At 44.8% G+C, this 26,681-nt stretch overlaps 1 protein-coding gene across 1 annotated transcript in view; it reads right to left on the bottom strand.

Annotated features, from left to right (window-relative positions):
• Positions 1–26,681, bottom strand: part of ZC3H18 (zinc finger CCCH-type containing 18) — a 529,487-nt gene that overhangs the window by 478,370 nt on the left and 24,436 nt on the right. The window lies entirely within an intron of this gene.

Below are 26,681 nucleotides of genomic sequence, written 5' to 3'. Positions count from 1 at the left end.
TATTTTTCTTCTGCTGTAGTGAAAAGTGCTAAGCTGGGGTGCATGCCAATCTGTCTCGCTTACCTTTAAACACAAACAAGCCAGAGTGACACTTCCAATACTGGTTTAGTCTCATGCATCAAATTATCAAGGATGGATAATCCATTGTTTGTGACAACTAACCAACATAGTCCAACTCAAGGTATTCTGACAAAAGATGGCAAACCAACGAGCAAGGACACAAAAGCATCTAGAAATTACAATTGCTCATAACATTTGCTACAGTACCATAATTAAAAAAACAGTTTCAACCATCTATGGTGATTCAACCTACAGCAACAAAATATCCTTAGCAACATACAAGTGTGATGGCCGGCTAGACACTCCTTACAGAGCTCCCGCCTGTGCAATTAAAATCCTGTATAAATCCTCCAGTATCCTGCGCCATCTCCACCCCTTTCCCAGCTCCCCCCGTGGGCCCTTTTTGCAGATAAATCCATGGCAGCTGTGGAGCGACCCCCTCACAACCACAGGTGCTCCTGAACCTTCCTGCACCTGGGCCTCAGGGCTGTTGCAGCCCCTGAACGTGATGGTGGCACAACGAGAAGTGACTGACCGCCACTGCCTACTCCGTTGGTGCCCCCCTGAACTGGTGGCAGCCCAGAGGTCAACAGCTGGCTGGCTGCACTGGAGGAAAGTGGCAAACCCACCAGTGGCAACCGTACGGTGTCTACCAGCGGTGGCGGGGCTCTGTCCTGACTGACCTGGGGCACACTAAGAGCCTGCATCAAATCTGCGACCCCCAGAGTAAATACCAGTTCTGCCCCAACAAAGACAAGGTTACAAGACGGGCCCTGATCCCCAGATGAGTGGCTGTGCTGCACTGTGAGCAACTTCTCATGTGCATCTTGGAGAAGTGTAGCCTGGTGCCCAACCGGCGCGTTCCTGCAAGGAGTGAATCTGCACTGGGTCGACATTGAAGCCCTGCATGTCACCGGGGGCACTTGCCCCCACAAGAGATCCTGTGGCTGGGGACTGATTTGAAGACGGACGCTCCCATGCAGGTGTTTGAGGAAGATCGCGTCCCTCTGTCCATGAAGCAGCAATATTGGAAGACAGCGTCCGGCCCAGACACACGAATTCAGCAGACCTTGCTTGGGCCGGAGGAACTCAGCGAGAGCCCACTATGAGTCCTGACTGCTGTGCCCTTCTGCGAGGCCATCGGGGATAAGTGCATGACAGACAGGCTCTCACACAGGCTGCCCCAACAGAGTGCTGTGGGGCACCAGACCCTGCAGACACATGAAGACCCCCCCCCCCCGAAGGGACCGTGTAGTAGATGATGATTAAGGTACTGTGGTGCCCAACGCACCTGCAGATCGAGGTAGAAACTGGCGTGGGACTCACTGGCAAAACTCTAATGTTTTCTGTTTAGCGGCCACTTCCTGGAGAAAACTTTTACAGTGAATCTCCAGCTAACGGAAGATCAGGCAGGGGTGCTATGACTGGCCCTGCTGACCCACTCCTAGCTCCTGCAGAGTGCCAGATTTTGTTCTGTAGGACTAAATCGACAAAATGCCTGTATGTGGACCTGACTGTCTAAGCAGTAATGTTTTGCAAACTTGTGCAGTGATGCCCACGCTGCTGCTTGACAAATGTCTAGGTCTGGAACTCCATGTGCCAACGACATGGTTACAGCTTTACTCCTGGTGGAATGGGCCCCAAGGAGGCCAGTGAGTAGCAGATTTTCTTATTTTATTATAATTATTATTACAGATAACGTTCATTTCTGTACTGGCCAACTTTTCTTTGCTTCCACATATCCCACAAAAAGTTAGTTGTCCATCTGGGACTCTTTTGTGCAGTCAAGGTAGAACGACCCCTCAATTTGGGTCCAGTTGGCGGAGTCGCTCCTCTTCCTCAGAAGGATGCAGGGGGAGCAAAGAAGGTGGGCAGGGTGACAGTCTGCCCCAAATGAAATGGGGTCACCACCTTTAGAACGAAAAAGCCCAGGCGCGAAGCACCACTTTATCAGGAAACACTGAGATATGAAGATTTGGATGATGAAGCCTGCAGTTCACTCACCCTCTGGGCAGATGTTATGGCCATGAGAAATGCTGGTTTGGTAGTGAGCAGCTTGAGGGGACAATTTTGAAGTGGCTCAAAATGAGCACACATCAGAAATGTTACAACCAGGTTCAAGTCCCACTGAGGTATAATGAGGGGCAAAGGTGGGAACATGTACAAGCCCTTTAAGAAACCTAATTACAATAGGGGACTTAAATAAAGAGGGTTGGACAGGCAGCCAAAGAAAAGCAGAAAGAGCAGACAGCCGATAGGAGTGCCTAGAGTAGATCCATGTTGGGCAAGATACAGAATGAAAAGGAGACCATCACTTAAAGCAGAAAGAGGATCTATAGACCTATCTGTACAATATTTTACACATTTTTGACAACGGCAGGCCTATATCATTTTGGTGGAGGAAAGCCTGGCTGCCAGAATAACATTGTAGACTTTATAAGGAAGGTCAAAGGCTGTCAACTGTCACTGCTTAATCTTACGCATGAAGGCGTAGAGTTGACAGGTTTGGGAGGAGGACCCTCACCTGCTGCTGTGACAGAAGAGCCTCTCAAAGGGGCAGCCAGATCAGGAGTTCGATGCTCATTTTCAAAAGCTTGGGATACCAGACTCTCCATGCCCAGGCCTGACCCACAAAGCTTACTTGGCTCTAGTCATTCTTGATCTTCTTGAGAACTCTGTGCAAAAGTGATATGGGTGGAAAGGTGTACATTAGGCCTGAACTCCGCTCATGATGAACAGTGTCACAGAGCATTTGCCGCCTTGATAACTCCAATACACAAAACTGCTGACATTGCTCGTTCTCTTCGGAGGAGAGCAGAGCTAACCAAGGCTCTCCGCACTGCTGAATGAGTCCTTGTGCCACCTTCGAATGGAGGATGCACTCATTATCCACTAGGCATTGACGGCTGAGTTTGTCTGCCTTGGCCTTCAAAGAACCTACCAGGTGATGAACCACGAGGGTTATACCCTAGGGTCCACGACCTCACACCACCTGCTTTTTGTAGTACCACATTTTGGTTGTGTTGTTCGTGAACACCTGCACTACCTTTGCCTTGAAAAAGGGAAGAAATGCTTTCACTACTAGTTGGATCACACACAAGAGTTCCAGCAAACTGATGTGGAGCCCCGACTCCGCTGGAGACCTGAATCCTCAGATTTCCACCTCTCACAGGTGGCTACGCCAATCCCAGAAGTGACGCATCTGTCACTACTGTGAAATCTGGTTGGGGAAGGGAGAGGAGTCTGCCTTTGATACAACTGCGGTTCGTTATCCACCACTGCAAGTCTTTTGCAGTTCCTGCTGATATCTGGACCATGTCGGAGAGATTCCCCTGACGCTGTACTCACTGGAGCTCCAGTCCCACTGCAGAGCCCGAATATGCCAACATGCATGATTCACCAGCAGGATGCAAAAGGCCACGAGGCCCAGAAGCCTCACAGTCAGTCTCACCGAAATCCAGGCTAGAGGTCGAAACATTGGTCAAATAACCTGAAAATCCTGGACTCGCTGCTTAGGAGGATAAGCCTGAAACTACACTGTGTCTAGAACTGCTCTGATGATAGAGAGCATTTGAGAAGGAATCAGGTGTGACTTCGGCACATTTATAATGAACCCCAGTGAAGTGCAAGAGGTTCTCCCTAGTATGGAGGTAGGGGATGACAGCTTGGGGCGAGGTTGCCTTCAACAGTCACTCATAAATTAGGGAAAGACTGAAACCCCCTAGCCTGCGCAGATGAGCTGCGACCACCACCATCAACCTGCTGAACACCTAAGGGGCAATAGTAAAGCCAAAGGGAAGCACAGTGAACTGATTGTGCTCATGGCCTACCTTGAACCACAGGCAATGCCGGTGGGCTGGCAAGATGGGGATGTGTAAATATGCATTCTACAAGTCCAACACTACCAGACAGTCACCTTGGTCTAGGGCAGATGAGACCTGAGCCAAAGTGAACATCTTGAATTTCTCTTTCATGAGGAAGAGATTGACCATCCGTAGATCATGAATCGGGCAACCACAAAGTAGTTGGAATAGCAACCACTGCCTACTTCTAACAACGGAACCCTTGGCCAAGAAAGCTGTAGCTTCCTCTTGAAGCAAAGTCATGTGGTCCTCCAGCAGCTGTTCCTGTGTTGATGGTAAAGGGTGAGGGAAATGATTGGAAAGTGAGGACATAGCCTTTCTGATGATCGGCAAGACGCATGAGTCCGATGAAATGGACTGCCAGTGGAGGAGATGATGTTGAATTCTCCCTCCAACAGGGCAAGGATGGTCCAGCAGAATCAAACCAGGAGGGCTTGGACGCTCCAGCTGCAGGGGCTAGGTGGCGGACAACTTCTGGCTTCCAGACCTTCTAGGTCTGAATCCATCGCGCCCAGATATTTGCATAAGGGAACTTGGGCAGGACGGTGGCTAGCTTAGTGCTTGTTCGGGGCATGCCCCTTCTGTGGCTGAGAAAGGAAGACTGTTGTTAGGGGTGGGGGAGGGTAGGCAGTCGCCGAGAGGCCCAAGGACTTGGCCATAGCCTGAGAGTCCTTAAATCAATCACTTCAGCACCAAGTCTTCTTTCTTGCCAAACAAGCAAATTCCATCGAAGGGCATGTCCATAAGTTTGTCAGGACATCCCCTGAAAAGTCAGATGTTCTCAGCCAGGTGTGGTGCCATAAGGACACCGCCAATGAAAACGTTCTGCCCAGCGAGTCAGTCGTGTTCAGACCACACTTAATGATGAACTTGGCTGTGTCCTCCACTGCTCTCCACTCCGCCATTCCATATGAAGCACCTTCCTCCGTAGCCACAGTTGGAGGAGAGAGCATACCAGAATCTGGAGATGTCTCTAGTCCTCAGGCATCTCCTAGTTCCTCATATCAGTCCAATGAAGTAGGCTCCAAAGGTGTTCTGAAGGGCCCAATGACCCCTCCCAATCTTCCCCTGTGCCTCGCTGTTAAAAACAATGATCAGGCAACAATCTGGCACCCATGGACTCCTTCGATACTGAATCGGAGTCGTGTGACGCCGTTCCAGATCCCTATCGTCTGGAATCATAATGGGGCTGGCGCCGCTGGTGGGTGCCAATTGCACAGGAAGCATTGCAGTGGAGAAGGTTGCGTTGCTATGACGGGCACCAATCTAGAGTTGGCTCCATGTGAGCAATTGGGAGCCAGGCCAGAGTAGTCGGCACGTTAGTGATGGGGGCCTCTTCCAACCCCACAGGGTCCAAAGGCGCATGGCCTAGTAAAAAAAAAAAAAAAAAAAAGTCTTTGACTAGGGGCGGTGGTCACTCCCAGAAATGGAGGGAGTCGAAGCGTCAGACCTGGCAATGACTGCAGAACTTGGAACCCAGACTTTCACAACTCGACACATCATCCGACAGACGAGGTGAAGTCAAAGTCCGCTTGGACCTCTTCTTTTTGTGCCTCTTCCCAGAGTGTTCCAAGGACCTCGAGTGAGAGGAAGAGGACTTGGGGCTCCTGGAGCAGTCCCACGACCTTCTCCTTGACCGGGACCTCCGAGGAGTCCCACTTGCAGGTATCGACTGCCAAGCTGCAAGCATCTTTAGAGACTGCTCCCTCCAAGCATTCAGCACCATGGCCCTGTAGTTAAAGCACAACTAAGTTTCATGGTTGCGTTCGAGACATCACCTTAATCATAATGGGGCAGTGACAGGCGCCACGCAATTTGAATCCTACCTTCCTGGATGACATCCTCAACACCCTTTGAACAAATATTTGTCAAAAATGCCAAAAAAGTGGGGTAGCTCTCTCCGGATCAGTGCTAAGTGGTGCAGAAAGAAAAGAACTGACATCCGTGCACCTGAGTGCCGCCTATTTAGGTGACCGCAGCGTCCCATCCGGTGCCAACACACAGAACCGAAATGACCGCAGCGTCCCATCCAGTGCCAACACACAGAACCGAATGAAGCCATCTGACGGTGTGCGCAGCGGTACTGCTCAAGCAAAAGTTTCTGTATCCAGTCTGAAGACTGGGAAATTGAAGCGGTAAGGATCTTGCAGCTAGAAGTCTCTATCAGATGAGCCAGTGACGGAGAAAGACTGGGTACAGATACACAAAGGGGTACAGACTGTCAGTTCCAATTCTATATTTAAATACAATGTAACTATATCCACCAAGCAAAGCTCCTCCAAAATATTACATACTAATTACACTACCGGGTCATTTGCCCCTCTGCGGGCGTCTGGCAGCAGATTTCTTACACATGGTGTGATCTTGTGTAGCATTATCCTCTTATTAATGGACAGTTCTTGACAACCTGAACAGAGTTACTGGTTGGACCATTCAGCTTGACACATTATTGGGACTGATACTCTCCCCCTCAAACAAAAATTTACATAAAAAAAAATAAAAAAAATAAAAAAAAGAAAACTTAGCAGGAAATGTGTCCTGCTCAGCCTACTGTTGGCAAAACAACGAATAGCTATCAACTGTATATGGATTGGCTCAGGGATGTCTCAGAATGGGCAACAGCTGAGGATATTTTGATGAAACTGTATGCAAAGATGAAAAGCTGGACGATTATCTGAGGGGTTGGACAGCTATACTGTTTGACTTGAAAGAACCACTAAGAAATGTGTCAAAAGGGGAACCAGTCATATGATGTACTTATGGGGCTTGGGACCACCAAGGGGTAAGGGTGGCTATTTGATCCTATATGGCTATGTAATTCGACGTCAGACTGTCGTTATGTACAGGCGATTCTCTGGATTGTCTACGAGGCTATGTACAAGAGATGAGGAGGTTGGGGAATAGTTGGGGATTGTTTACTTGGTCTTATTGTGGTTCAATCACGGACATTTACAGCGCAACTTTGCTCACTATTACTGTCTTTAAAAATATTCTTTAAAACTTCAAAAAAGATAATTTGGGGGGGAAAATCCTCAGCAACATACTCATCTGGCTTTTCGTTTTAAATTGAATCCCCTTCAATGTGAGATTGAACAGCCTACTGGCAGGTAAATTTAAGAGAACCAAGTTGGTAATTAGTTTGCAAGCAAGTGATGACAGAAAGGCTTCTATTCTTATTTTAATTGACCTCTGACAAGGTGTCCCATTCCCTCTTAATATATTATGCATTTCGTTTACCTGACCAGTTCCTCCGTTTACACCAAGCGTTTTAAGGTCTAGGCTAAAAAAACAGCTTTCACGGTGTGTAGGCATATTGTTTCCTGACAATAACAAACGTATAGCAGGCTTTGGATCAGCCTTTCGCTCGTGACTGGACGGCTGTCGTTCCTCCTTATGTTGTATTTGCCCCGTCTAGGAGCATTTTAGTCTCAGATTGTTGTTACTGGAAGAACTGTATCCTTTCAATACATATGTGAAGGATATGTTTTATTGATTCTTTAGCACTTCACAGAAGTGCATGTTTTCTTGCTTTCTCTCCCTTCTTTTTTTCCTCTTCAACCCTCTGTGAGCGCTTTTGACTCACCAGCATCCTAATGCTCTCTGCCCCCAGTGTTTTTGCCTATGTGCGCACAGTTCCTAATAATTCTGTTTATATTTTAATTTATCATCATTATCACATACCCAACTGCCATTTTAGAATGGTAAAATAAGAACGACTGCCACAATGCATGCACACAAATACATGAAAATGTGAATGCACGATGCATGTGTGGGCACCAGCTGCCATCTGGGAATGAGTTTGTTTTATTAACAACCCCACTGCCAGACTGCTTGCAATGAGTGTGCATGCATTTAAAGGTGTACTGCACAAGGCATCGGGAAAACCAATAGCACAGCTCTAGACAGCTAAGATGTACTAGCTTTGCTGAGATTTGTTCTCATTTTCAGCAGTGTCTACCAAGGACTCGTCTTTTAAAGAGCACAAAAACAGTCTGGAGTCAAACAGGGCGCCACGATTACCTCCAACTTATTTGAACATTCCCCCTATGCTTTTCAATCATAGCTGCATTGCCCCAAATGAACGAGTTACTTACCTTCGGTAACGACTTTTCTGGTGGATACATTAGCTACCTGTGGATTCCTCACCTAATGAATACTCCCATGGTGCCAGCATTCGACGGAAATCTTCTTCCTAGCTTCTGCACGTCGACAAGGACGTCACAATAGCCCACGCGACGCCGTCTGACGTCATACAGGCAATAAGAGGTCCTCGCCGACGTGCCGACGTCAGTACCAACATTTTTTACGTGCATGAGAACAATAACCCAATGCAATGAAAGAGCAAGGCAACATCCCATAACATTGTAAATAACACAACATTGTAATTAACACAACATTGTAATTAACACAACATTGTAATTAACACAACATTGTAATTAACACAACATTGCAATAAAATGGCTATAGATTTAATATAATTTTTTTTTTTTTTTAAACAAATATATACTAATTATGTATATACACAAAGATATATATATATATATATATATATATATATATATATATATACACATACACACACACACACACAAACACAAATATCCATATATACAAAATCTATTGCAGTCTTGAAGACCAATAGGAGCGCACTCAAGGATTACTTGGTAAGACCAAAAAGGCAACGGGGAGGCGGGTGGGACCGTGAGGAATCCACAGGTAGCTAATGTATCCACCAGAAAAGTTGTTACCGAAGGTAAGTAACTCATTCTTCTGATGGATACAACTACCTGTGGATTCCTCACCTAATGAATAGAGTCCCAAAGCAGTACCACGCCCGGTGGTGGGTGCCTAAATGGTCAAACCAAGAAATCCTGCAGCACTGACCGTGCAAAATGGCCGTCCCTTCTGACCCCAGAGTCCAAACAGTAATGCTTCGCAAAAGTGTGAAGGGACGACCAAGTTGCGGCCTTGCAGATGTCGACCACAGGAACACCTCTGGCCAAGGCCGACTTAGCTCTGGTGGAATGAGCTCTAATGCCATCAGGAGGATCCTTCTTTGCTAAAGAGTAACAGATTTTAATGCAAAGAACAACCCACCTGGAGAGTGTTCTCTTGTGGACTGCCTTTCCTCTCCTCTTGCCCACGTATCCGATGAACAGCTGATCCTCCAGCCTGAAGTCCTTCGTTCTATCAATTTAGAAGCTTAACGCCCTCTTTGGGTCCAAGCGATGTAGTCTCTCTTCCTCCTTTGAAGGATGAGTCGGAGGAAAGAACGTGGACAAAGTAATTGTCTGGGCCAAATGGAAGGGTGAAACAACCTTCGGGAGGAAAGCAGCCTTGGTCCTCAAGACCACCTTATCCCTATAAAAGTTTGTATAAGGGGGTTTTACCGATATGGCCTGCAATTCAATCACTCTCCTTGCAGATGTTATAGCCACCAAGAAGACTGTCTTAATAACTAAATACCTTAAGGGGCAAGAATGCATAGGTTCAAAAGGGGACCCCATAAGGAAAGTTAGGACCAAGGAAAAATCCCATTGAGGCATAACAAATGGTTTTGGAGGATATTTATTTAGAAGACCTTTCAAGAATCTGAGAACAATAGGGGATTTAAATAACGATGGTTGGTCTGGAAGACAAATGAAGGCTGGCAAGGCAGACAAATAACCTTTAATGGTAGCCACTGCACAACCTTTCTGCGCTAGAGACAGAGCAAAAGACAAAACATCTGACAGATGAGCATGTAAGGGATCAATCTGTCTCTCTCCACACCACATAACAAATTTAGACCACCTATTAGCGTAGATAGATTTAGTGGAGTGTCGCCTGGCCGCTAATATAACATCCACTACATCAGGCGGGAGAGAGAAGGAACTCAGGTTGCCCCGCTCAATCTCCAGGCATGTAGGTGCAGACTCTGGAGGTTGGGGTGTAAAACCTGCCCCTGCGACTGCGAGAGGAGGTCTGCCCTGAGAGGGAGACGGAGGACACAGTGAGAGTTGGAGAAGGTCGGAGTACCACACCCTCCTTGGCCAATCCGGAGCTATTAAGATGACTTGGGCCCGGTCTTGGCGAATCTTCCTCAACACCCGAGGAATCAAGGGTATGGGGGGAAACGCGTAAAGGAACTGGCCGCACCAGGTTATCTGAAACGCGCCCCCCAACGCTCCCTGCATCGGGTACTGGAGGCTGCAGAATAACGGACAATGCGCGTTCTCCAGAGTGGCAAACAAATCTATCCGAGGAAACCCCCACATCTGGAAGATTAAACGGACTTGATCTGGATGGAGACGCCACTCGTGGTCGGCCGAGAAATGGCGACAGACTGTCCGCACGTACATTCAAGACCCCGGCCAGATGATTTGCTACCAAGCAAATCTGATGGTCCTTTGCCCAGGACCATAGTCGAAGAGCTTCTCTGCAGAGAAGGTACGACCCTACTCCTCCATTTTTGTTTATGTACCACATCGCAGTAGTATTGTCCGTCAGGACCTGTACCGACTGACCACGAAGGGAAGGGAGGAAGGCCTTGAGAGCCAGACGTACAGCCCACAACTCCAACAGATTGATATGAAAAATCTGTTCCTCTGGAGACCAAAGCCCTTTGATCTCCAGATCCCCCAGATGACCTCCCCACCCTAGAGTGGAAGCATCCGTTATGACCGTGGTCACCGGTGGTGACTGCGCGAACGGCTTTCCTTGTGAAAGATTGTTGCCCGCAATCCACCACTTCAAGTCCACAGCAGCATCTCTGGAGATCTTGACAGCACCTTCTAGATCTCCTTTGTGTTGAGACCACTGCCTTCGGAGGCACCACTGAAGAGCCCTCATATGCCAGCGAGCATGCGTGACCAACAGTATGCAGGAGGCAAACAGACCGAGCAGACGAAGGACCTTGAGGACTGGAACTACCGCTCCATTTCGAAACATTGGAACCAACTCCTGAATATCTTGAATCCGCTGAGGCGGAGGAAAGGCTCGATTCAATGTTGTATCCAGTACTGCCCCTATGAACAGGAGGCGCTGAGAGGGCTCCAGGTGAGATTTGGGCACATTCACCGAAAAGCCCAGGTCGAACAACAACTGGGTTGTTGACTGCAGATGATGCGACACAAGCTCCGGAGACTTGGCTTTGATCAGCCAGTCGTCCAAGTAAGGGAATACTGCTATCCCCTTCCTTCTGAGCTCTGCCGCAACCACTGACATCACCTTCGTGAAGACTCGAGGTGCTGAAGTAAGACCAAACGGGAGGACCGCAAACTGATAGTGCTGCGACCCTACCACAAACCGGAGATACTTCCTGTGCGACTCGAGTATCGGGATATGAAAATAAGCATCCTGCAAGTCGACAGACACCATCCAATCTTCTTTGTTCAACGCCAAAAGCACCTGAGCTAGGGTCAGCTTCTTGAACTTTTCCTGTTTGAGGAACCAATTCAAGATCCTCAGATCCAGGATTGGTCTCAACCGACCATCCTTCTTGGGAATCAGGAAGTACCTTGAGTAACAACCTCGACCCCTTTCCTGCTCTGGGACCAACTCCACCGCGCCCTTTAAAAGGAGGACTTGAACCTCCTGTTCTAACAACAGGAGGTGTTCTTCTGAACAATAAGATGGGCGGGCGGGATGGGGGGCGGAAACTCCCGAAAGGGAAGGGTGTAGCCTTTTCCCACAATACTGATAACCCAAGTGTCCGATGTAATAGTCTCCCACTTGTGGAGAAAATGCCGTAACCTCCCCCCTACAGGAGAGGAGTGAGTGGGAAATGGTGGAAGCCTAAGGCTGCTTTCCCTGCTGCACCCCTACAGAGGACGAGGAAGAGGCAGAGTGCTGCTGAGAGGCTCCTCTGGTGCGGGCCCTACCCCTCCCTCTAAATGATCTATAGGGGAGGGAAGAGGTGGGTTGCTGGAATCTCCCCCGAAAGGAAGAGGAGGAAGAGCCACGCCCAAATCCACGAAACCTCCTGAAAAATCTGGAGGAGGCAGAAGAAGAAGGGGCTTGCAGCCCTAATGATTTGGCTGTGGCCCTGCTTTCTTTAAATCTCTCCAAGGCCGAATCTGCTTTGGCTCCAAACAGTTTGTCCCCATCAAACGGGAGGTCCAACAGGGTCGACTGCACGTCCGCAGAAAACCCTGAGTTACGGAGCCAGGCCTGCCTCCTTGCCACCACAGCCGTGCCCATTGCCCTAGCCACCGAGTCGGTCATGTCAAGCCCAGACTGGATAATCTGAGTTGTGGCAGCCTGGGCATCCGAGACAACATTCAAGAGTCCCTGGGGAAGCTCCGTAAATGAAGATGAAAAATCGTCCATGAGAGCATGGATGTATCTCCCCAGAATGCAAGTCACGTTGGTGGCCTTCAACGCCAAACTACAAGAGGAAAATATCTTCTTGGATTGTGCATCCAGCTTTTTAGAGTCTCTGTCTCCTGGTACCGTCGGGAAAGATCCAGGCGCTGACCTAGAGGAACAGGAGGCTTGCACCACCAAGCTCTCCGGCGTAGGGTGTATAGACAGAAAGCCAGGGTCAGATGGTGCAGCTCGATATCTCCTGGCCACAGCCCTATGAACAGCTGAGGAAGATACTGGCTTCTTCCACACCTCTAACACCGGATCAAGCAAAGCCTCATTAAATGGCAAGAGAGGCTCCGCTGCAGCAGAGGCCGGATGCAGTACCTCAGTCAGTAAATTCTGCTTCGCCTCTGCCACCGGCAAAGGCAGGTCCAGAAAGTTAGCCGCCTTCCTCACCACAGCGTGAAAGGTAGCAGCCTCCTCCGTATATTCCCCTGGAGATGAAAGGTCCCACTCAGGGGAAGTATCCAGCCCACTGGCTGTATCCAGACCATGCAGTCCATCACCAGAGTCCTCAACCTCTCCTTCCTCCAAGACTCGTTGGTATTCCTGCTCTTCCAAAAGACGGAGAGCACGCCTCCTCAAATGTAGTCTTTCCTCGATACATGGAGTCGACATGGCCTCCGCCGAAGATCGGCGCCGATCTCCATAACCATCCGACACCGTGTCCGGTGCAACAGGCAGCTTCGGCGCCGAGGAAGGAGCCGGACGAAGAAATCTTGGAGTCTCCGATAGACCCGCCGGAGTCACAGGACGAAATCCTGACGTGGACAGGATGGAAACCTTCGGGGCCAAAACCTCTGGAGCCACCGGAGCGGCCACCGGCGCCGAGCCCACATTCCCTAAAGGGAGAAAGGGCATAAAGGGTGCCGGCCGTAGAGGCGCAGGATCACCCAATGAAAAGGCCAAGGGCCCCGAAGGACCAGCCGGAGCACCTCCTGGAGCCATCTGTTGAAAGATGGTATACATCGCATTCAGAAATGCGGTATTATCGGCTCCAGGGGCGGGAAAAGCTGGATAATGGGGTGCCTGGATCGAAGGCGACCCCGACGCCAGCCTCGACGTCCGCGACGCCGGAGACATCACAAGAGGCTGCATCACCTCAACCACAGACGCCTGTCCAGGCGAAGTCGGTGACGTCGGAGAGGGCAACGGCGTCGATGGATGTGGCGTGACCATGGGACTGACCTCCCAAGCCTTCCGAAGCCGAGCCGAAGGCGACCTCGAACGAAACTCCTTGCTGGAATGACGCCATGAATCCCTACGGCACCGGGAGTCTCGATGATGCCGATGAGACCTTGGCGAAGAAGACTTCTTATGATGTTTCTTCTCCTTTCTCTTCGACTTCGCCATGAATAGTTTAGCCTCACGTTCTTTCAGGGCCTTCGGATTCATGTGCTGACATGAATCACAAGTTGCGACATCGTGGTCGGAGCTTAAACACCAGACAGTCGGAGTAAGGATCAGTAACGGACATCTTGCCGCCACACTCTCGACAGGGCTTGAAACCCGACTTCCTCGGAGACATTATTACCGTAGAGAAAATCCACGCAGCAGAAAATATACTGTAACTATGAAAGTAACAGTAGCTCCCTCGAAGATAACCGTTTCGAATGCACGGAAAAAAGGGAACTGACGTCGGCACGTCAGCGAGGACCTCTTATTGCCTGTATGACGTCAGACGGCATCGCGTGGGCTATTGTGACATCCTCGTCGACGTGCAGAAGCTAGGAAGAAGATTTCCGTCGAATGCTGGCGCCATGGGAGTATTCATTAGGTGAGGAATCCACAGGTAGTTGTATCCATCAGAAATATTTTGTTTCATTACACGCGGCTGAAAATTAGCGTGTCAAAACGTTCGTGATCTTTAGCAGCAAGATGTCTCGCTGAAGAGGTCTGGTGGCCCGCAGATCACAAGCTTGAAATGTCAGCAGACTCAACTAAGCAACTCATGTATGTCACTTGATAAAACAAGCCCTATTTGGCTGACATTAACATCACATTTACCGTGCTAGGACACAGCCCAACTGCCACAGTATGAATTATTGAAAGTTGTATAAAGGAGTGGAATGGATGAAGTGTAGTCCCACAGTTCTGCATGCCATCAGCCAAACTAACAGCAAGGTCAGAAAAGTATGTTAAACGATTTTGTGGCTGAACTCTCAATTTTATATTTTCCAATGTAAAGTTGTGACATTGTTCTTTGCAAATATAGTGATTACTGTCTGGTGAACATCTGTAATGATCGACCAATAAGCAGAAGAACAATCTCCAACAAACTAATGGATGCAAAGAAACTTATAAAAATGTAAAACATTGTTTTTTTCCTAACAGTTTTAACTTTAGATTCAAATGCATTGTACAATACAAATCATAATAAATCAGAAATAAAAGTTGACCTAAAGAAGTGTTAGGTAACAGAATGGTCTGGGCTGACATCCACTTTGGAGCAAGTGTCCAAGTGCTTATGTTAACAAAATATGTAAATTAATTTAAAAGAAAATGAATGTAGATTAGAGACGATATTGCTCAGAAATGTTACAGTGATAATACTTACCTTTTGTAAAGCAACCCTTCAAGTATTTAAAAAGGGTCCCGAGGGGAACAATCAATAAAGCAAGCACCTATTCCCCTGGCAAAACTATTCTTAAGCACATATTTCAACCTTTGAACAAAACTTTGTAAGATTGAAAACACATTTCATCTGTGAATGCCTTCAATTTTATCCAAATAGAGTGCCAAACATATTCTAGCAATGGAGACACGCAAACAGCAACAGGAACACAAATTTATTAACAGGAAAAGTAGAAAGAACCAATACAAAAAACATGAAGTAGTTCCCATTCCATCCTTTAGTTTAGTTACTAAAGTATGGAAACACCCGTGGCAAATTTTATTTATTCAATGTTTTTATATAGTCCCTTCTCACCAGAACAGGTATTAAAGTAGCTTAAAAAGAAACAAACTTAACTTACATGGCCTGATAAAGAGGAGAAGAACAAGGGGGCACAAGTGGGTGGGCATGATTGGGTGGGGACAAGAGAGATGAGGGCAGAGGGAAGTTGCCAAAAAGGAGGACCAACAACTAACAGTGGAAGAAGGTAACTGGCTGGTGGCAGAGATGTCAGTTTGATTCTATGATTCGGACACTTTTAGTTTGAAGGTATTTCACAAGGATGTGCATAAATTAGCAGTAGTGGTTGGATTAATTTGCCATTGTAGCAAAAAAGTGAATAGAGGAGGAGCCTTAATGGCCCTTTGAAGTGTCAACATTACGCAGCAAACAGAATTTCTACTTTCAGTAGTTAAGCTGCAATTAAGCGGTTAGTGCTTCTCTTTTAAATGAGGAGCATTCTTTATCTGAATAGGGAAGCACAGATTTAAACAAACAGCTATGTGCTTACTAAACGTTGTTGTAAAGCTTCAACTTGACAAAGATTTCGCTGAGAGGTTGCCGGTACTGAGAGCCACACGAAGGAGAGACACTGGTTACATCTATTTTTCCAATGTTTGCCTCTTTGAAAGGAAACAATTAATTTGTTATACGTTTAAGCCACTGTCAAAAACGGAATACGCTAATGCTGCAGGCAAGCTGCCAATAAACTGAAGAAGGAATCACTAGAGAAAACAATCATTGTCAAAGCCAATGGGTCTTGTCTAGCAAGAGTTATTGATTTTGGCAATAATTTTTTGCCATGTTGTATACTAGCATGGCTTCTGTTCAGCATGGCTACGAGTTGGTGGGGTACGGGAAAGTGCATTGAGTGGCACAGAGTTGAGTGGTGTAGAGTTTTGTGGAGTGTCATGCAGGAAGTAGTGTCCTAGAGTGGAAGGGAGTAGAGTGTCATTGAATGGAGTGGCACAGAGTATTGAGGAGTGGTGTGGCTCAGAGGGTGTTGCTTTGAATGGAGGAGAATGCTGTAGAGAAGAGTAGTGTAGAGTGGCAGAGTTGAATAGATTGTTGTAGAGTAGGAGAGTCGAGTGGCATTGAATGTCAAAGTGGAGTGGTGTAGAGTAGTGTGTTGTAAAACAGAGTGGAATGGAGTGGCATAGAGGGAGTTGATTAGAGTACTGTAGAGTAGTGTCTTAGCGTGGTATAGAGTGAAATAGAGCGTAGTGGCTTAGAAAGTAGTGGAGTAAAGTGCACTGGTATAGAGTGCACCAGAGTGGCGTAGATTTGAGTGTTGCACACTAGCGTGCAGTGGCGGAGAGTGTAGGCTTGCAGAGTGCAGTGGTGCAGAGTACAGTGACGTAGAGCGCAATGGTGTAGAGCACTACGGCATAGAATGCAGAGCTGCAGAGTAGTTGGCATAGAGTGCAGTGGCATGTAGTGCACTGGGTTTGAGAAAAGGGGTGTTGAGTGCAGTGGTTTAAAGTAGAGTGGTGTAGAGCTCAGATGTAGAGTGCAGTGTCGCAGAGCAGAGAGGCGGAGTGCAGTGGCAGATTAGATTTGCATCAGAGTGGAGTGGTGTAGGGTAGAGTGCAGTGGCATAGAGTAGTGGCAGAGTGGCGCAAAGAGTGGCATAGAGTGCAGTGGCATAGAGTAGATTGTTTCAGAGTAGACTGGAGTGGCCTAGAGTGGTGCAGGGTAGGGAGGAGCCATGCAAGGTACAGTATAGTGGCATAAAGTAGCGCTGTAGAGTGCACAGGCATAGAGTGCAGTGCTGGAGAGTAGGGTGCATAGAATGCAGTGGTGCAGAGTAGGGTGGAGTAGTGGCCTACAATGGAGTGGTGTATAGTGCTGTGGTGTGGGGCAGAGTGCACTGGCACGGAACAGAGTGGTGGAGAATAGAGAGGTGGAGAGTAGAGAGGCGTACATTACAGTGGTACACAGTAGATTAGAGTGGCATAGAGTGTTGTGGTCTGGAGTGCAGAGGTGTATGCAGTGGCATGGAGTGCATGGGCATAGATTACATTGGTGCAGTGTGCACTGGCATAGAGTGGTGCAGAGCAGAATGGCACAGTGTGCAGCTTTGTAAAGTACAGTGGCATAGAGTGCAGAGGCTTAGTGTGTATTGGTTTTGAGTAAAGTGGTGTTGAGTGCACTGGCATGAAGTGCAGTGGCTAGAGTACAGCAGCAAACAACAGGGTGGAGTGGAGTGGCAGAGTGTAGTGGCACAGGGTGACAGATTCTTTCAGAGTACAGTGCCGTAGCATAGAGTGCAGTGGTAGAGTGGCATAGAGTGTAATGGTGTACAGTGCATTACTGTAAAGTGCAGTAGATACCTTAGAGTGGTGCAGAGTTCAGTGGCAGAGAGTGGAAAGTTGCAGAGCAGAGTGGTGTAGAGTGGTACAGAGCAGTGTAGTAGTGCAGGGTAGCGTGCAGTAGCATAATGTGTAGTGGCGTGGAGTGAACTCGGGTAAAGTGGCATAGAATAGAGTGATACAGGTTAAAGAGCAGTAGCATGGAGTGGCAGAGTGCGCAGTGCTGCAGAGTACACTTCCCTAGAGTACAGTGTTGCAGAGCATACTGTCTTAGAGTGCAGCGGTGTCTAGTAGTGTAGTGCAGAATACAGTTGCATGCTGTGGCAGAGAGTGGTGCAGAGTAGAGTGGCAATAGTGCAATGGCTTGGACAGAAGTAGCATAGAGTGGTGCAGAGTAGAGTGGGATAGAAAGCAGTGGTGCACAGTAGAGAGAGTGGCTTAGAGTTAAATGGCATAGAGTGCAGTGGTGTATAGTGCAGGGGGTAAGGAGCTGCAGAGTAGAGTATAGTGGCATAGAGTGTTGTAGAGTATAGTGGCACAGAGTGCAGTGGTGCGGAGTAGAGTGCAGTGTCGTAGAGGCACTGGTTTTGAAAAAAGTGGTGTAGAGTGCACTGGAGAAGAGTGAAGTGGCGCAGAGAGGAGCACAGTAGTCTACAGCGGCATAGAGTGCAGAGTAGATTATAACTGATTAGAGTGGAATGGCACTGCCGTGGAGTGGTACAGATTAGAGTGCATTCACAGGGTCCAGTGGCCCAGAGTGCAATGCTGCAGAATAGAATAGAGTGGCAATAGAATAGAGTGGCATAGAGTAGAGTGACGTAGAGTGTAGAGGCATGGAGTACAGGGGCTTAAAGTGATGCAGAGTATAGTGTGAAGACTGTTGCAGAGTAGAGTAGAGCAGCACAGAATGCAGTGGTGCAGAGTAGCTGGCGTAGAGTGCGGCGGAACAGAGTGCACTGGCTTTGAGTAAAGTGGTGTAGAGTGCAGGGGTACAGAGCAGCATGCAAGGGTGCAGAGTAGTCTGGGGTAGAGTGCATCGGCATAGAGAAGAGTGGGGAAGAGCAGACAGGTGGAGTGTAGAGTAGAACTGAGTAGTGCAGAGTAGAGTACAGTGACGTAGTGTGGAGTGGTGCAGAATGGAGTGCCGTAGCGTGAATTATGCATGGTGTGGTACCACACTTCCATCACAGACAACTTATCTTCACTTGAAATCACCATTACATTTGCACAGACATACAGTTTTACTGACTAAAAGAGAGCATATAAACGATAATGTGTGGAAATGTCATCATCCAGTGTATTTATTTGCTTTGAATGTTCTAAAAGATTTGTTTCCAACTAGCTTCAGAATTACCAAAAAATGTGCTTCATTTGGGCTTTTCTAATTCTGAATCATCCGCACAGTTCATTTACAGACATTTAAACACATCGGACAGTGTTTCTCAAGCACTCCTCCAGAGCCAGCATGATTGCCACATAAACTCTCTTACTTTGAAGTCAGAGAAAGAAAAGTAAACACCAAGTTCCTTGGAAGACAGACTGACATTTGACCTCTGTCTTCGAATATACAGCAAATGTGACAAAATAAGAACAAGACTTGAAGGCCTGTTTACAGAAATTGAACACTGGTGGTCAAATACAGTAAATGAATTTCGGGCACGGAAGGGGACGAACTTGAGCTGAACAGCCTAAAACAAATCGAGCCAGCACATAGAAGGCAACCAATTGTGAGTTACAAACCACAAAGCCAAGGGTAAACAATGGGCGGCATGAATTCCCAGGGAAGCTTTCCGCATGTCCCCAAGAAGTAGCTTGCAAAACCAGATCTGAAAAAGGAAAAAAACAAAAAAACAAAAAACACAGCATAATAAATATTGATCTATCCATGGTGTAAAATGTCAGTAGTGGTAGAATCTTTTTATTAGAAGATGAGATAATCTTGTCCTACTACTTTTTTTTCTTTGCCTGTTACTGGAACTAATTTTATAAAAGCTATATTAAAAGTACCCGCAAATTCCCCGACTCTGCCTATTAGGATGGATCTAAATTTTCATTCCATCTCGCACAAATTGTTTGGCTAAGTGCCCTGATGAGTACAAAACAAAAAGTTAGGTGGTGCATCTATGTTGAAAAGACTTACTAAACTTGGGTTGGGAGCTTATTGGACAGATCCTTCTCACCTCCCAAAAAATGCTTTGCAGGTTGCAAAAGATGTGTACTGGTTAAATGTACAAGTAGAAAAGTTAGCAGAGGTGCCTTCGTTTAGTATGATAAATAACTTTCTTTCACTCAAATGTCATTATGAATTTGAGTATTTTATGGATTTGATTTTATCTCCCTTAGCACGCGCACTTTACATTAGATTAGGATCGTTACCGCTATGCACTTTTACTTGCAGATGGACCAAATCTGATAATTACTCTGATTTATGTCCAATGGGATGTGGAGTTGCTGAATGCATGGCCCTTGTTTTATTTCAATGCCCTGCCTACTCTAAGCAGAGGGCACGTTGGATTATAAAACTCTGCAGATCCATGGGTTTTAGGAATCTGCTATTAACGCTTAGGACTTGCAAAACAAACCATCATGGGAAGGTGGCATGCACACTGGCAACATTTTTGGGAGCAATTTGGTGTATTAGATGTAAATCCTCGGAGTGTAATTTATAATGCATTGTACTGAAGTTGTTATGAGCATGGTACTGTAGTTTGATAGTTAATATTTTATTGATAATTTATTAACTTTAGTTTACAAATGAGAATAGGAGTTATGTTGTTCTCCTTAAGCCATAATTTTAAATATTGGGTCAGAATTTAAAATGTATTATATTGTATTGTATTTTTTACGACTATTTTATTCTTAGATTCCGTAAGTGGCACATTTGTTTCATGGGCGTATGAAATTATTAGTCAGAGGATATTATAAACATTTGTTTTATTATACCTATCAAAGTGTTTTGTAAATGTGCTTTTAAGGTATCTTTTTACCAAAATAAAGCTAAATTTGATTGTGATTGATTTTGACTGGAACCAATTTAGATAAGGATTTTAGAGCTTAGCTTTAACTGGAGTTCAGTTTAGCTACTTTTCTTTGTCCAAAGAGCGTACAAACATTACATTTCTTGCGAGTGGGAGGTTCAGTAGGATGGGAGGGGAAGAAGGATGGCGAGCTCATGGAATTTAGCGAGTGGTAGTATCTTGAGTAATTCCATGTTGACACTTTATAAATGGAAGAGTCTGTAGGGACAGTTCTAAAAGAATCTTGGGAAAAGGCAAAGAAGCCCCAATTCCATGCTCATTTTTTGGGGGGGCCTTGTGTTTCAGTAGGCTCCGGTGGAATGAGCTAGAAGTCATATGGACACTGCTGGAGACATGGACTTGGGCTGTCTGCGGTTATTACCCTTAAATCATCAGTGATAACCTGTAATTAAGTGATGCAGGATTATTTCCAATTTAGATTTCATAAGCAATAAAAAGTGAAACCTATATTAATGATATCTGATGCTATTTCTTTTTTTTTCATATCATGTGTGGAGTAGAAACCAACAGTTTTTTTAGTCCAAGCATTCATACTTTCCTAAATTTTGTGGTTCAAGTTAACAACATTTCTACTAGGATAGCAGCAAGCGCAGCACAGATCCAAGGACCAATATTTTAGCAATTATGTTTTTTGAGGACATCACCAACAGATTCTACAATGATGATGTTGACAAAAACTATCCTGTACTCCAGGCCGTAAGGGTGATATTTTTGTCCAGAACATTCTTGCTAGAGTTACTTTTATAGTTGTGTATCTTGAAAGTGATAGGCCATATAAGTTAAATATAGTTCGTACTGCCCAAGCAAGGTATTTGTATTTCCTCCTTCAATAGTTCTAGTCAGAACATGAATGGAAAACTACAAGAAAAGAGAATAAATCTAGTTGGACTATAAGAAGCACAAGGAGTGGCAATAGGATCAGATGGTTTATATAGTCGCAGTATGTAAGGACACCGAGGGGTACGCACAGCAGCTCAGTCAGTGGTTTTTCAATAGGGCCACAAGAGGAAGCTGAAACTCTAGGTTTAAAAATAGAGTAAATAGAATAAAGTTTAATCTGCAATGGTTTTTAAACATAGAGGGACTGCTCCCTCTTCCAGCCCTGTTTATAAACCAATCACTGCTGATTAATTCCCTCGGGGGAGCAGCGGAATTTATTAGTAATTCTGCGTTACAAACGTAATGTGGACTTACTAAATTCCTCCAATTCTGCTCACCTCTACAGAAAAGCAGAAAAGTCACTTTATTGACCGATTGGCTTTGCCAAAACTTTGTTGAAAAAAGGTGTAATGACATGACAACTGATGCCATCTGTGCCCTTCTGCTGGCATGTGTGTAAGACGACACAAGCATTGTTTGCTTTTTTAAAAAAAAAGCAATCTAAGATTGCAGACACCACTTAAATCGTAAAATAAAACAAGCAATGGCAAAGCCAATCAGTTGCTCCTTTGAGACCTATTGGCTAGTCACATGATTTGTGGCCACGCAGTATATCGCAGACAACAGCAAACAGGTATAATATTATATATATATATATATATATATATATATATATATATATATATATATATATATCACAATGAACCGTCATTTTGTATACATTTGCAAAGTAAGCATGCCTATAAAATGCAGGCTCCTTTTTTTCTTTTTTTTTTTTAATTTAGCAATTCAAGATATTACAAAAAAAAAAAAAAACATAATTAATGCAAAAGCACTTTTAAGTCAGAAGCAATTTGGTACCTAGTCTCCCACCAAAAAAAAAAAACACAAAAAAAAAAAGGACTATGGGAGTTGGCAGAAACAGGGAGCAGGCAGGTGGGAGGGGGAAGTAGCGAGGGAGGGGGCCGCAGCATGGGACAGAGAAGAATTTGAGGTAGCACTCCAAGGTGAAGCACATATGAGATAAAGGAAGAAACTCAGAAGCGAGAAACCAATACAGAGGGGAATGTAAGAGGCAGGGTGGGAGAGAGCAATACGGAAAGCAGAAGGGGGGGATAAAAAGAACATGAGGGAGCCAGCTGAAAAAAAAAAAAAAAAGCACTTTCATTAAGTGCTCAACCAAAAAGAAAAAATAGTACCTGAAACATAAGCAGTGAAATAACACAACACAAGCAGTGAGGCTATGCTCAAGGGGAGGGACAGACGCAAGAAGAGGAAGGAAAGCTCACATTAAGTAACAAAGAAAATGAAGGCAAACAAGAGGGACAATGAAGCCAAACAATGCAGAGCAATTGGCTGGCTTTAAGGCCACTGCTAACTCAAAAAAAAAATGTTTCCCTTGCTCTGTCTGGTAATTAAGAACTAAAAAAGAGCAGAGTAGCAACATCTGTAAAGGTTGGATTCATTGAACCAGGTTATTTTAGAAGACACAAATATAATTAATTGCCATAATCAATGTGGGATAAAATGCTAGCAAGAACCAAGGATCATTCCACAGGCAGGAGCGGGATAATTCTGTAAAGCAGTCACAGATAAACCCAATGAGGGCCAGATTGTTTTCCCCATTCAGCCCAAATGTGTTGACCATCATCCGGCTCAATTGAAGGTGCAGACGCATAATAAGACGCCCCAGACTGTTATGTTAAAAAAATATATATATTTTACAAGTATATATGTCATCTGCATAGAATATCAAAGAGAAAAGAGATGTAGAATAAATCAAGCAGCGTAGTTTGATGGATGTTAAAGAGTGTGGAATTCAGAAGGATCCCCAAGTAACACCACAAACAGGAGGTTTACAGGAAAAGCAGAAGAGAAAGCATGACAATGAGATTGATGCTCAAGAATGGGTGACAGCTAGGCTCACAAACTCCTGCTGAACAAAGACTGTACAAAAGAGTGGGAAAACAGTACCGCTTCCACTGTCTAGCGGGATACCATCCGAAACAGCCAAGAGGTGGTCCTTTGTGTAGAGGAAAAAACAGAAATCTGCTAACCTTCATTGAGGATACTGCAAATATTTTTACTTGTACCTTGCCCATAAGTAGCAATATCATTAATAGTTAAAGGAAGGATCTGTTGATTTACCTACATAAAAATACAATACAAAAAATTGATGGCAGGCAAAATCCCACCAGATGTGATTTTTAATGTAACAATGATTTGCCTTCAAAGACCAAGGCGTTTGAAGCAGCTCAGAGTGTTGTGTGTTTTTTCATTGAGCAAAGAGTTAACATGAGTTTAACGTTGTGATCCAGCGTTTCTGGAGCACTGTATGCCAATGCCAGTTGACTTGAAAGGCTTACTGGTACATTCTTAAGTACTTACTGATGATGCCCTTTAAAATGAATACAGAAGAGCTATAAAATCAACAATGTCAAGGCACCGATCTGCAAAGTGCTTACTTCACCTGTAACACTCAGAAATCTCACATCAGGTTAATCCCCCAGCACCTTCATGGAGCTATTGCAAAGTTGTGCATGTCTCACAGAGAACGAAAAGGACCACAGATTTAGAAAACAAATTAGACCTGGATTTGCATTCTAAAATTAGCCCTAGGAGCACTGAAACTAAATATAATTTGCCTTATAAGGCAAACACACAAGGCATGGTGGTCTTGAACCTTTGATTTTAATGATACTGATAGGAAAAAGCACAAAGCAACCTTCAAATACACAGACCAGGTGGTCTTGAGCGAATGGCAAACAAGCCAAAAAAATGCAAAAAGTTTCAAGCATTTCCTAAAGGCACTAAATAACATTAAGGGTTTTTGTAGGGGAAGTATCTAATAGTGTAAAAAATATATATATATATATATATATATATATATATATATATATATATATATATATACACACACACACACACACGTATTATGATATATATATATATATATATATATACACATATACATACACACACACGCACACACGCACACACACACACACCCCATGAGACCCCAGAACCTACTGAACTAGCACATAAATATTTTAATCATAAATACTTCTATACAAATGTTGATTCTGAATAACAAATGCAATTAGTCAAAGTTATTCCTAAAACATTCTTGGGATTTTCAACAACTCCTCACATGCATGCAATTCAAGTGGCCATACACTAAGTGAAAGTCTTTCTGTAAGTCCTGGTCTACAGTCAAATACCAAACTGCTCTCCACCACTTGCAATTTCATTTTTAACATAGTAACAACAGACTCCGAAATCAACAGGCTTTCCGCCACACTACGGTATGTGTACCACTGGCAGGAGAAACTTGAGTGTCCCAAGTGAAGGGGATGTGTTGAGACGATGTAAACACCCAGAGATAGTGGTGCATACCAAAGCTAATTTCTAGGATCCACACCAGACAGGTAACCACTGCAGGAGTACCAATCTAAGCAAGTGAGGATAGTTTAGTGAACAAACAAAATGGAGAGCCAGGACTCAACCAGATTGACAACCCCCTGGACAAGAGGCCGACACATAATCACATAGGAGGCACGTAATCTTTGAGGAATTTCAGTACGATTATTTGAGCATTACAGTTCCAGCATCACATTAATCATTAGAGGGACATAAATACCCAAAGATCAGAAAAAGCTAATGAGACCACAGATTGCTCATTCAGCTCTAGACTGCGTAGATGCTGGTGAAACAGCTTTTACATTAGTCAAATAACTTATAACCTGAATTACTCTTGAAATTTCTAATTCAGTTTCAAAAGCATATTCGGGTTGTTGTAATGAGGGTATTGTACAATGTCTTTGTAAATTTTTTAGCAGGACGCGAGTCATAAGAACAAGTTACTCACCTTCGGTAACGCATTATCTGGTAGAGACAGGATCTAGCCACAGACGTCTTACTTTAGAACCTTCCCCAGGCGTGAGACTGGCTTCGGAAACTCCTCCCCCTCCCTCCCAGCATGTCTGCGTACTGTAAGAGTGTGCTGCGCAACTGCATATGGACATCATCCACCGTAAGTGATGTCAACGGAGTCCATATAATCCCCTTGCCAACATCAGTTTCTTCCGAGACTATTTTCTGCGCCTCAACTAGAAGTCACATATAGAAACTGCCTATTGCAAGTGTGCTAAAATAAAAGACATCCTTGTGTCAAATATTCTCTGAATACTTCATTCAGGATGTGAATTTCCAAAACAAAATCAGTGAGACAAAAGAGACTCAGTTCGCAGAGTGGGGAGGATAGGAGGGTCATTAAGGAATCTGCAGCTAGATCCTGTCTCCCAGATAATACGTCCAAATGATAGAGACATCTAGCCACAGATTTTTTACTTCAGAGTCTGATACTTACGTCATACTGTTCCAGAGGAAGGTCTGCTGAGACCATTAAAAAAATCTCTAAGTAAAACAAAGCCATTCTAAAAGAAGAGAAATAGATCTGTCATTCATAATAATTTAGGTGAGCAATTACAAACTCTATAATATAAAAGCCTTTGGAATGAACCATAGGTAAATAAAGTCATAAGACATTAAAAAATATGGGAATAAAATTATCCATGTTATTATGACAATTGTATGTCAAGAAGCGACTCAACAATCTGAATATAAAATTATTTTCATCTTTTTGGAACCAAACCCATGCATGCTCACCCCATAAGAACAGGTGAAAAGTCCACAGTAATAAGAGTCACGAAGACATTGAAAGCATGGGGATAACGTTACCCATGACAGAAGGACAATTTTGCTAAATTACCTTATGAATATAAATTCATTTGCTCACATATCCAGACCCAAACTGCGTGTTTGATACTTATGAAATAAAAGATCAGCAGGCCATGCCACTGAAGAACACCACTTTGCCATATTAAGCTGTATTCTAGCCAGACCTGTTCTCTTTAAAAAAAGATAAATAAATAAACACAGAGAAGGCTCCATCTGCCATGAATAAAGCATCATAAGTGCTCTAATAAAAATAGGTTGAGTACAAAAATAGCAACTTTTGGCATAGAATCATATTTTTTTCTAGAAAATTTAACTAGAGATCACACAAATACCTCTAGGATATATGATTTGATATATATATATATATCTCACACATACACACACATATATACACAAACTGATACAAAATGTTCTGAAAACAATTCATCAGTCACTTCAGCTGCTGTCTGGAAAGTAAGTTTCAGGGTGATCAGTCGAGCAGCAGTTGAGAAGAAGAGAAAAAAAAAAAAAAAAAAAAAAAAAAAAAGGGGGGGTCCACAAACGTGTT

The sequence above is a fragment of the Pleurodeles waltl genome, chromosome 12, assembly GCF_031143425.1.
Source record: "Pleurodeles waltl isolate 20211129_DDA chromosome 12, aPleWal1.hap1.20221129, whole genome shotgun sequence".
In the NCBI taxonomy this organism is placed as follows: Eukaryota; Metazoa; Chordata; class Amphibia; order Caudata; family Salamandridae; genus Pleurodeles; species Pleurodeles waltl.
This window is presented reverse-complemented; position numbering and strand designations above follow the sequence as displayed.